This window comes from Mirounga angustirostris, unplaced genomic scaffold (genome assembly GCF_029215605.1).
Source record: "Mirounga angustirostris isolate CCGP_5_RB_7025 unplaced genomic scaffold, mMirAng1.0.hap1 SCAF_3, whole genome shotgun sequence".
Taxonomy (NCBI): domain Eukaryota; kingdom Metazoa; phylum Chordata; class Mammalia; order Carnivora; family Phocidae; genus Mirounga; species Mirounga angustirostris.
The window spans coordinates 112,937,105-112,949,847 of record NW_026991711.1 but is presented as its reverse complement, the minus strand read 5'-3'; positions in this window follow the sequence as shown (position 1 = coordinate 112,949,847).

Genomic DNA, 12,743 nt, shown 5'->3' with positions numbered 1-12,743 from the left:
TATAGTATGGGACTAAAAAAGAAGAGGTGAGTAACCTAAGTGACCCAAAGTGCAGATACCATGTAGGCTGAAGCATCAAAATTACATGGGGGGCTCTGTAGTATCAAATTTTACCAAACTCCTTGACTAACCCGTCTTTGTATTGAGTAGATATCCAGATCTTGAGAAAGTTCGGTAATGTCTCTGTGCCTCAGTGTCCTCATCTATAAAAGACAGTGATTCTAATGATTGCTGTTCCTAGGATTGTTAGGAGATAATTCAATATTTAATGTGCTTAAGACAATATTGGTACATAGTTACGGCTACATATTTGTGCATGATCATACACATATATGCACATTTATTTTCCAATGTCATCTTTATTCACTTCACCATCATCTTCAATACATTTGCCTTCTCACTCCTCCATTTCCCCATAAAAAATGAGAATCACTTTTTGTAAAATTCCTAAGAGTATAATTTTCAGTTTTCTTGAGCATATACCAACAATCTAAATTCATGTATGCTAACCTTCATTATCTGATATTTATATTAAGATTTGCTTTATGTAAATAGTTTTGTGTATATTGTGACTAAATCAAAATAAGTATTTGATGAAAAGATATTTAAAAACTATGTTGACTTCTTCAAATTTTCCCTAAAATCTCAATGTGATTATTTCAATAAATTGGAATCGAAATCTTTCTATAATATGTGTAATAATAGCTAAGTTATTTATAAACTGGTGTGCTATTGTTTGCTTTCCCAATAATAAAAACAACACAGGTCTGTCGTAGAAATTTTTTAAAATACAGGAAAGTGGGTGCCTGGGTGGCTCAGTTGGTTAAGCGACTGCCTTCAGCTCAGGTCATGATCCTGGAGTCCCTGGATCGAGTCCCGCATCGGGCTCCCTGCTCGGCAGGGAGTCTGCTTCTCCCTCTGACCCTCCCCCCTCTCATGAACTCGCTCTCTCTCATTCTCTCTCTCTCAAATAAATAAATAAAATCTTCAAAATAAAATAAAATAAAATACAGGAAAGTATAAAACTCACAAATTCCCATCAGCAATAATTGCGTTTTTTTATTATAACTTGCTAATCTTTTTTTAAATAAGCTTATTTTAACTAAATTGGAAGCACACTGTGCCAATTGTCTTGCAATTTGATTTTTCCACTTTATATCTAAACTTTTTAAACTCCATGTATGTATACTTTCACACATGCAAATGGAGAATCTATGATTTTTTTGTCTTTAAACTTTTCTAATTGTAAAGGTAATAGCATATATTTGAAAAGATTAGCAAAATACAGAAATGTAAATAAAGAAATATAACCAGTAAATATTTTCCTCAAGGACAATTTCTGTTTCAGTTTTCTGTATATGTCTACAGTATATTTCCTTTACATATACATCCATATAGATAGATTTAGTAGAGTTATATATACTGTTAGTGTGGTGTTTTTACTTTATATTTTGGCCATCCTTCCAAATCAGTACATTGAGATCTATTTGATTTCTTTAAAAAGCTGCATCTTATTTTATTATGAGAATATGTCACATTCATTAAGCCATTACTTTATTTCTGGACATTTGGGTTGTTTCCAGGTTTTGGCATCATGAACAATGTCTTAGTGAATCTCCTTATATTTTCATCTTTGTGCCCTGGTACCAGAATTTCTGTAGGACGAATTCCTAGAAATGGAATTGCTGAGGCAAGGGAGAGGCATATTTATAATTGCGTTAAATTTTGATAAATCTCCCTCCAAAGTGGTTGTAGCAATTTACATGCCCTAAAACATAGGAGAGGACCCGTTTGCTACTTATTGCATTTTTAGAGTTTGTCTTACATACTTTTGGTCATCTAAGAGGCCAAAATAAGTAATTTTCTTAATAGTGCAAATTGCCCCTTTATTTTAGACTGCTGGAATTTTGCTACTTTTCCATGAGTATCCAATTTAGTTTGCGGTTTTAGTAGGACTGTGATGCCTGAACACTATGGATTTTGATGAATTTCTTAACAACGTCCATGTATCTTTCTCTAGTTTAGAGTGGTGGTAGGCAGGGCTCTGGGAAAGTTGCTTACAGGCTGCATAAAAAGAGAAAGATGCAAATATACAAACCGAAATAAGACATACTTCCTGAACTCAAGCACACAAATGCTAGGAAAAAAATAAGAAGTTGGAAAAGAAGATATTATATCAATTTAGAGGAATAAAGGAAGGCTTGTAAAAGAGGTAGCATTTTTAATGCTCCCATAAAATAAATGGAATTACAATATAGCAGTTGAAAATTATGAGTTTTACTTTAACTAATAGTTTAATATATAGTTATTAAATGGTCAATTAATCAGAATGATTTGGGTTTGTGTGTAAGCCCAACCATTATATGTAGTATCCCCTCAGAACTTTATTAATTAGGATCAACAAATCTCCTTTAGTTGCTGCTTTAAAGGAGTTCTTGAAGACTCAAGAAATAAGACCACAGATGCATTAGCAGCAGTGAATACATGAGGAGAGGTCCTGGGAGCTGATATAATGGGAAATGTGAACAAACATTAAAAAGAATTCCACAAAACTGGACTCAAGCCATGTTTTGTTTTGTTTTGGTAAGATTTTATTTATTTATTTGACAGAGAGAGTGCAAGCAGGGGGAGCAGCAGGGAAAGGAAGAGGGAGAAGCAGGCTCCCCACCCAGCAGGGAGCCCAATGTAGGGCTCAATCCCAGGATCCTGGAAGGCAGATGCTCAATGGACTGAGCCACCCGGGTGCCCCTTAAGCCACGTTTTGAAATAATCTAGTGGCAGCATTGAATCATTTCATCCCAAACATCAGATTAATCATCGACAGAATTACTACTGTAATTCTCTCTTTAGTTCCTTCCAGCTCTGAGACTCTTATCAAATTGGGATTCTATTATCTCTTAGCAACCTCTTATCTCTGCTACCTTCCACAGGTATATCTTTTAGTTACATGCTATAAATTATGTTAAGCCTACTATCACTTCAAATTATTCATGTTTTAATAGGTTCTACTAAATAGTCCTTTTTGTTAGCATTCACCTTTTTTGTTTTCCTCTCTTAAGGATTGTCACCATTCCCACTCCTTACTCCATTATACTGGAAGCAATATTCTTTCCCCCACTCTAGAACTGGAAACCTTCCTACTGCCTGTTAATGTTAGCCAGGGCACTAGCCTGTGGTTGAGGTTCAGCTAATTGAATGCCCCTGGCTGGCTTTTGCATCCGGAACAAATGACTTAAAGACAAAGAGGTGATTAGTTAATGGAAGCCCTTTTGCTGAGATCTTGCCATTCCAACTAAGTGTTGATGGCTGAGCCTCCCACATCACAATGTCTGTAGCTGTCTTTTTCTGACCATTTTCCAATGCTGTTTCTTCACTCTCTCCACAATCTTGAGAACCATAATAGCCTTCCAGTAAATTCTTAAACTGACTGTTCCTTGCAATCTAAAGGATTCCTAAGTATTGTATCTAGCCTTTCCACTGGGTCATTATTTTTCTGGAAGTCTATTCTTGTTCACACAGGAGTAATCATTGGAAAGAAGGAAAACTTCCATTAAAAAAGAGTGAAAATGAAGAGTGAAAAATGCTAAGACAATAAAACCTTATGTTACAAGACTACATCAATGTCAGCTTCTGTTAATTGGGAAGAAGGACATATAATTAGAAATAATTGATGGAAATCCACTTACTTAAATGGCTAATATATGAGGGGCAACATTCATGAAGTAATATTTGTAAAAGATCCTGTGTTCATACCACTGTAATAGGGACTACAGTGTTCTCTAACTGCTCTAGGTGACATATCCATTCTGAAAAAAATTATGACATTCAGCATAATCAACCCTCTATTTTTCTTTCACAGTAGGTGTTGAAAATTAGTATTAGACAATTTTTAGAGGGAATAATATAGCCAGGCTGCCTCTGCTTTATCTCTCATTTGCAACCCACCTAGAAGATGGGATGAGATACAGAAATAAAATTCAATGGGGATAAAGCTTAGCTAATAAATATCTGTCATGCTATTTTGTCTTATTCCTTTACATAAAAGTGTTTGGGGTTGTGGAGCTAAAAGAGTGCTGTGATTCGGAGGGTATAGGTTTCAGGAAACACTACCCAGAGCTTCCCAGCATTAGAAAGACCAGTGTTTATTGCAGTGTCCGGCTCGTAGAAGGAACTCAATAAGCATGTGTAGATGGAAGCAGAGAAAACAAGAGACAATGACAGAATAAAGGAAAGGAAAGGAGAGAAGGGAAGGGAAAAAGAATGTATGCAAGGTGGATTTTTGAACATTACAGATTAAGGAGATTTGCTTCTTCCTCATTCTTTGATGAGTTTCAGGGTCTGCATAGATTCTAGCATAAATTGCCACCAAAGAAGTTGAACAGAGATTAAATAAGATATATATGAAATTATTTCTCAACTTGAAAGCAGTGTATAGATATAAGATAGACTTTCATGTCAAATTTTCAGAAATCTAACAGAGCCCATTGCAAAGTTTATGGGTCCAAAATCCAAATCTGACATTGTCAGGTAGCAAAATAAGAAGGTCATTACACTGTAGTTATCATAAGGAATGACGGAGCATATGCATCCTATGTCTCAAAAGCTGTTTTAAAGTGACTCTGATACCATGCTTCAGTTTGAGAGACCAGATGAATAACTTCTGGGGGACCAGGAAATTCTGTTAACTTCCATTAAAATTGTCTTTTTCATGTCCATTTTTACTTTCTTTTCCTTTCTTCCTTCCTTCCTTCCTTCCTTCCTTCCTTCCTTCCTTCCTTTCTTTTTCTTTCTTTCTTCTTCTTTCTTTTCCTTCCTTCCTTCCTTCCTTCCCTCCCTCCCTTCTTTCTTTTCTTTTTTCTTTTTCTTTCTTTCTTCTTTTTCTTTCTTTCTTCTTTCTTTCTTTCTCTCTCTCTCTTTCTTTCTTTCTTTCTTTCTTTCTTTCTTTTTCTTTCTCTTTCTTTCTTCCTTTCTCTTTCTTTCTTCCTTTCTTCCTTTCTTTCCTCTCTCCCTCTCCCTCCCTTCCTTCCTTCCTTCTTCATAACCCTTCCTTCCTTCTTCATAACCCTTCCTTCCTTCCTTCCTTCCTTCCTTCCTTCCTTCCTTCCTTCCTTCCTTCCTTCCTTCCTTTTTTCTTTTATAATTACCAGAAACTGGTCTTTATAGAGGTCTTTTAAAACTGGGTCATGATTGAGATTATTTACCAGCAATGACCCCATACACACTTTACCTTAGGATAGGAAGTCATCATATCTGTAAGTCCAACACCATGCAACATGAAATTTAGAGATACAAGGCAAATAAGGTCATAAATCAAGTTGAGTGAAATAAGAAATATAAGAAGAAATACAGAAAAGCTACTTCTCTTTTCTATTCATTCGTCTAACAAATATTTCTTGAGTTATTATATTGTGCAAAGGTTGAGGCTTGGCTATAGGGACATATAAGCCCCAAGATACAATTATGCCAAGTGCCAGATATTTTACTGATTCTTTTTTTTTAACTTATTGAGGTATGATTGAAATACAGTATGTTAGTTTCAAGTCTACAACATAATGATTCAACATCTATATACATTGCAAAATGGTTATCGTAATAAATATAGTTACCATCTGCCACCATACAGAATTATTACAATATTATTGACTATATTCCATGTGCTGTACATTACATTCCCATAACTTATTTATTCTATAACTGGCAGTTTGTCCTTCTTAATCTCCTTCACACACTTCCCTCCTAACCCCCACCCCTTTGGTAACCATCAATTGAATCTGTTCTTTGTATCCATGAATATGGATTAGGTTTTGATTTGTTTATTTTTTAGATTCCAAATGTAAGTGAAATCTTGTAATATTTGTTTCTCTGTCCCACTTATTTCACTCAGAATAAAACTCTCAAGGTCCATCCATGTTATTGCAAATGCAAGATTTCATTCTTTTTAAAATTTTTTATGGCTAAATAGTATTCTACTCTGTGTGTGTGTATGTATATACACGTCTTCTTTATCTGTTTGTCTATCAGTGGACACTTAGGTTGTTTCTTTTTTTTTAATTATTTTTTTAATTTATTTTTTTATTTTTATTTATTTAATTATTTTTTTAATTATTATATGTTATTATTATATGTTTTTAATTATTATATGTTATATTATATGTTAATCACCATACATTACATCATTGTTTTTGATGTAGTGTTCCATGATTCATTGTTTGCATATAACACCCAGTGCTCCATGCAGTACATGCCCTCTTTAATACCCATCACCAGGCTAACCCATCCCCCCACCCCCCTCCCCTCTAGAACCCTCAGTTTGTTTCTCAGAGTCCATAGTCTCTCATGGTTCGATTCCCCCCCCTTCACTCTTCCCTTCCTGCTATCTTCTTTTTTTTTTTTTTTAACATATAATGTATTATTTGTTTCAGAGGTACAGATCTGTGATACAACAGTCTTACAGAATTCACAGCACTTACCATAGCACATACCCTCCCTAATGTCTATCACCCAGCTACCCCATCCCTCTTAGGTTATTTCTATATCTTGGCTATTTTAAATAGTGTTTCAATGAATATAGGGGTGCATATATCTTTCTGAATCAATGTTTTTGTATTTTTCAGATAGGTACCCAGTAGTAGAATTATGGATCATAAAGTAGCTCTATTTTAAATTTCTTGAGAAAGCTCCATATGGTTTTCATAGTGTGCATAGAATATACCAATTTACATTCCCCAAAAGAGTGCATGAGCATTCCCTTTTCTCCACATTCTTGCCAACCTTTATTTCTTATCTTTTTGATAAGAGCCATTGTGACAGGTATAAGTTGATATATTGTGCTGTGCATTTTCTGGTCATTAGTGGTGTTGAGCATCTTTTCATGTACCTGTTACCCATCTGTTTGTATTCTTTGGAAAAATGTTTATTCAGACCCTCTGCCCATTTTTTAATCAGACTGTTTTTGTTGTTGTTGTTGTTATTGAGTTATCTGAGTTATTTATATATTTTAGATATTAACCCCCATTGGATATGTGATTTACAAATACTTTCTCCCATTTAGTAGATTGCTTTTTCATTTTGTTGACAGTTTCCTTCAGGGTACAGAAGTTTTTTAGTTTCATGTGATCCCATTTGTTTAGTTTTGCTTTTCTTTCCCCTGCCTTTGTTTTTATGCCAATACCACACTGTTCTGTTACTATAACTTTATAGTATACTTTGAAATCAGGGATCATGATACTTCTGGCTTTGTTCTTTTTTTTTTTTTTTAAAGATTTTATTTATTTATTTGAGACAGAGAGAATGAGAGAGAGAGAGAGCACGTGAGAGGGGGGAGGGTCAGAGGGAGAAGCAGGCTCCTTGCTGAGCAGGGAGCCCGATGTGGGACTCGATCCAGGGACTCCAGGATCATGACCTGAGCCGAAGGCAGTCGCTTAACCAACTGAGCCACCCAGGCGCCCTGGCTTTGTTCTTCCTTCTCAAGATGACTTTAGCTATTTGGGGTCTTTTGTGCTTCTATATAAATTTTAGAGTTATTTGTCCTACTTCTGTGAAAAATGCCATTGGAATTTTAATGGAGATTGCAATGAATCTGTAGATTGCTCTGGGTAATATGGACATTTTAACAATACTAATTTTCTAACTCATGAACATGGATTATCTTTCCATTTATTTGTGTCTTCTTCAATTTCATCAGTGTCTTACAGTTTTTAGTGTACAGGCCTTTCCCTTCCCTTGTTAAATTTATTCCAAGCTATTTTATTCTTTGTGATACAGTTGTAAATAGGATTGTTTTATTTCTCTTTCTGATAGTTCATTAGTGTATACAAGTGCAACAGATTTTGTATATTGATTTTTTGTTCTGCAACTTTATTGAATTCATTTATTAGTCTAGCAGTTTTCTGATGAAGTCTTTAGTGCCTTTTATATATCGTGTTATGTCATCTGTAAAGATCTTTCCAATCTTTCCAATTTGGAATGCTTTTTTTCTTTTCCTTGCCTAATTGCTGTGGCTAGGACTCCTAATATTAAGTTGAATATAACTGGGGATAGTGGGCATCCTTGTCTTGTTCCTGGTCTTAAAGGAAAAGCTTTCAGCTTTTCACATTTGAGTATAATGTTAGCTGTGGGTTTGTCATATATGACCTTTATTATGTTAAGTTACATTCCCTCTATACCCACTTTGTTGAGAGTTTTTTTCTTTTTTAAATATAAATGGATATTGAATTTTTTAAATGCTTTTTCTGCATCTATTTAGATGATCATATGATTTTTATATCTCATTTTGTTAATGTGTTGTATCAGTGTGATTAACTTGCAGATGTCGTTGAACTGTCCTTGCATCCCTGGAATAAATTCCACATAATCATGTGTATAATTCTTCTAATGTATTATTGAATTCAGTTACTAATATTTCGGTGAGGATTTTTGCATCTATGTTTATTAGGAATATTGAAGGTAAGTTTCTTCTTTTGTGGTATTCTTTCTGTGGTTTTCCTGTCAGGGTAATGCTGGCCTCACAAAGTCAATTTGGAAGCTTTTTTTCCTCTTCAGTTTTTTGGGCGAGTTTGAGAAGTATGAGTATTAAATTCTCTTTGAATGTTTGGTAGTACTAACCAGTGAAGCTCTATGGTCCTGGACTTCTGTTTGTTGGGAGGTTTTTGATTACTGATTCAATATCCTTACTAGTAATCAGTTTATTCAGATTGTATATTTCTTCATGATTCAGTCTGAGAAGCTGGTAAATTCCTAGGAATTTATTCATTTCTTCTAGGTTGTCTATTTGTTGGCATCTGATTGTTCATAGCAGTCTCTTAAGATCCTTTGTGTTTCTGTGGTATTATTTGTAATTTCTCTTTTATTTCAGATTTATTCCTTTGAGCACTTTCTTTCTGTCTTGGTGAGTCTGGCTACAGGTTTCTCACTTTTGTTTATCTTTTCAAATAACCAACTCTTAGATTCTTTGATCTTTTTCATTGTCTTTTTGGTCTCCATTTCGTTTATTTTCACTCTGAGCTTGGTTTTCCTCCTTCTACTAACTTTGGGCTTTGTTCTTCTTTTCCTGGTTCCTTCAGGTGTAAGTTTACTTAGGTTTATCTTGTTTCTTGAGATAAGCTTGTATTGCTATGAACTTCATCTTAGAACCACTTGATTTTGATATGTCGTATTTCTGTTTTCATTTGTCTCTAGGTATCTTTTTATTTCTCTTTTTATTTCTTCTGGTAGTTGTTCAATAACATGTTGTTTAACCCCCACATATTTATGATATTTCCAGATTTATTCTTATAATTGATTTCTAGTTTATGTCATTGTATTTGGAAAAGATAGTTAGTATGATTTTCATCTTCCTGAATTTACTGAGACTTGTTTTTTTTTTTTTTAATGAGGGATTTTTTTTTCTCTCTTTTTTTTTTATTCTTATGTTAATCCCCATACATTACATCATTAGTTTTAGATGAAGTGTTCCATGATTCATTGTTTGTGCATAACACCCAGTGCTCCATGCAGAATGTGCCCTCCTCAATACCCACCACCAGGCTAACCCATCCTCCCACCCCCCTCCCCTCTAGAACCCTCAGTTTGTTTTTCAGAGTCCATCGTCTCTCATGGTTCGTCTACCCCTCCGATTTCCCCTGCTTCCTTCTTCCCCTCCCGCTACCTTCTTCTTCTTCTTCTTTTTTTTTTTCCTTAACATATATTGCATTATTTGTTTCAGAGGTACAGATCTGAGATTCAACAGTCTTGCACAATTCACAGCGCTTACCAGAGCACACACCCTCCCCAGTGTCTATCACCCAGTCACCCCATCCCTCCCACCCCACCCCCCACTCCAACAACACTCAGTTTGTTTCCTGCGATAAGCTGTTTAACTGAGACTTGTTTTGGGGCCAACATGTGATCTATCCTGGAGAAAGTTCCATATGCACTTGAGAAAAATTTGCATTCTGCAATTTGGGGATGGAATATTCTCTGTGTATCTATTAAGTTCACCTAAGTTAATGTGTCATTTAAGGGCAATGTTGTCTTGTTGATTTTTTGTTTGGATGATCTTATCCCTTGATGTAAGTGAGCTGTTCAAGGCTCCTACTGTTACTGTATTACTGTCAATTTCTCCCTTTAGGTCTGTTAATATTTACTGTATATATTTTGGTGCTTCTATTTCAGGTGTATATTAATTTATAAATATTATATCTTCTTGCTGGATTGACTTTTATCATTATATGGTGGTTTTCTTTGTCTTTTATTACAACCTTTGTCTTAAAGTCTCTTGTCTGATGTGAGTATAGAATAGCTTACTTTTTTTTCCATTGAAATAAAATATCTTTCTCCATCATTTCACTTTTAGTCTGTGTATGTTCTTACTTCTGAAGTAAGTCTCTTGTAGGCATTATATAGATTTTTTTTAATCCATTTAGCCATTCTATGTCTTTTGATTGAAGAATTTAAATCAATTATTGATAGGTAGGCACTAATTACCACTTTGTTATTTGTTTTCTGGGCTGTTTTCTTTCTTTCTGCTTTTTTAAGATTTTACTTATTTATTTGACAGAGAGAGAGAGATCACAAGTAGGCAAAGCAGCAGGCAGAAGGAGAGGGAGGAGGAGGCTTCCCGCTGAGCAGAGAGCCCGATGGGGGACTCGATCCCAGGACCCTGGGATCATGACCTGAGCCGAAGGCAGATGCTTAACTGACTGAGCCACCCAGGTGCCCCTCTGGGCTATTTTCTTGTATTTCTTCTCTGTTTACTTCTTCTTCTCTTTCTCTTTTATCTTGTGGTTTGATGGCTTTCTTTAGTGTTATGTTTAGATTACTTTCTCATTCTCTTTTGTGTATTTACTCTAAGTGTTTGCTTTGGTTACATTTTTTATTGTATGTATATAACACTCTATTTTAATTTGATAGTAACTTCAGTTTGAACACATTTCAAAACTCTAGTTTTACTACCCCCATGTTTTATGTTTTGGATGTCACTCTTTATGTATTTGTGTGTGTGTGTGTGTGTATCACTTAACTAATTATTGTAGTCTTAGCTAATGCTATTACTTTGTCTTACTACTAACTAAGCATCTTAGTAGCTTTGTTTTTTTTTTTAAGATTTTATTTCTTTGTTTGACAGAGAGAGAGAGAGAGAGAACAAGTGGGGGTGGGTGGGTGGCAGGCAGAGGGAGAGGGAAAAATGACCGAGGACTCTGAGATCATGACCTGATGTGAAGACAGATGCTTAAACAACTGAGCCACCCAGGTGCCCTGAGGCTTATTTTAGTAGTGTTAAAAGGCATTAATTATCTACCTTTACTATATATTTATTTTTTCTAGAGAGATTTTTACTTTTGTATGTTTTCTTATTATTGATTAGTGCCATTTCTTTTTAGCTTAAAGAAGTCCTTTCATATTTTTTGTAAGGCCAGTTTAGTAGGATAAACTCCTTTAGCTTTTGCTTGTCTGGAAAATGTTTATCTCTTTATTTCAGCACTTTGAATTTGTCATGCACTTTTTTCTGGTTTGCAAAATTTCTGTGGAGAAATCTGCTGATAGCCTTTGGGTTTCCCATTGTATGTAACAAGTTGTTTTTCTCTTGCTGCTTTTAAGATTCTCTCTTTATCTTTAGCTTTAGACACTTTAATTATAAGGTGTCTAGGTTTGGCTCTCTTTAGGTTCATCTTATTTTGAAATCTCTGGGTTTTCTGGACCTGGATGTCTGTTTCCTTATCTACGTTAAGGAAGCTTTCAGCCATTATTTCTTCAAATAATTTTTTTGCTCCTTTCTCTGTCTCTTCTTCTGGGAGCTCTATAATGTAAATATCATTCCACTTGATGTTGTTCTAGAAGTCCCTTCAGCTATCTTCTTATTTATTTATTTTCTTTTTATTGTTTTTATCTTTTTTATCTTTATTTAAAAGAATTCTTTCTCCTTTTTGCTGCTATGTGTGGGTGAGTTCCATTACTTCATCTTCTAATTTGCTGATCAGTCTGCTGTTGAACCCCTCCTAGTGCATTTTTTCAGTCCAGTTATTGTATTCTTCAGCTCTGTTATTTCTTTTTGGCACTTTCTTACATTTTCTATTTCTTTATTGATGTTCTCAATGTGTTCATTCCTTCTTCAGAATTCAGTAAGCATCCTTTTGATATTACTTTGAATTCTTTATCAAATTGGTTACTTATCTCCATATCATTAAGGTCTTTTTTTGAGGTTTTGTCTTGTGTTTTCTTTTGGAACATATCTCTGTTTCCTCATTTTGTTGACTCTATGTTGGTTTCTATGTATTAGGTGAAAGAGCTACCTCTCTCACTCTAGAAAGAGTGGCTTTGTTTAGGTCATGATCCCTCTTATTCGACTTTGCCTTAACTTTGGTTGTCTCTCAAACCTTTGTGATTGTCTAAACTGCCAAATTTATTCTTGGTATGTCCTCATTGTTTAGAGTGTGCCAAGATCTGTCAGTGATACAAGGGAAGGAATCTCACTTAGCACATAGTTTCAGGCAGATTGAAAGCCAGAACCTGAAACAGCAGCTTCTAAAGTATGCAAATATGTACAGTTCTGTGAGGCTTCAATTATAATCCCTGTTGGCTCCTAGATCAGGAGATCTGGAAGTGTCCCAGGGCAACACTTTCAAAAATTGGGGTTCCAGAGAAGTGTGTAAACTCTTTCCTGGGAAGTTTTGTTGAGCTGTAGTGAGGCCAAGGGGGTGCACAAAGATGGTGCCTCCCTGCTTACATTTCCTGGGAATAGCTCCTTAGCCTCTACATATGTGAGA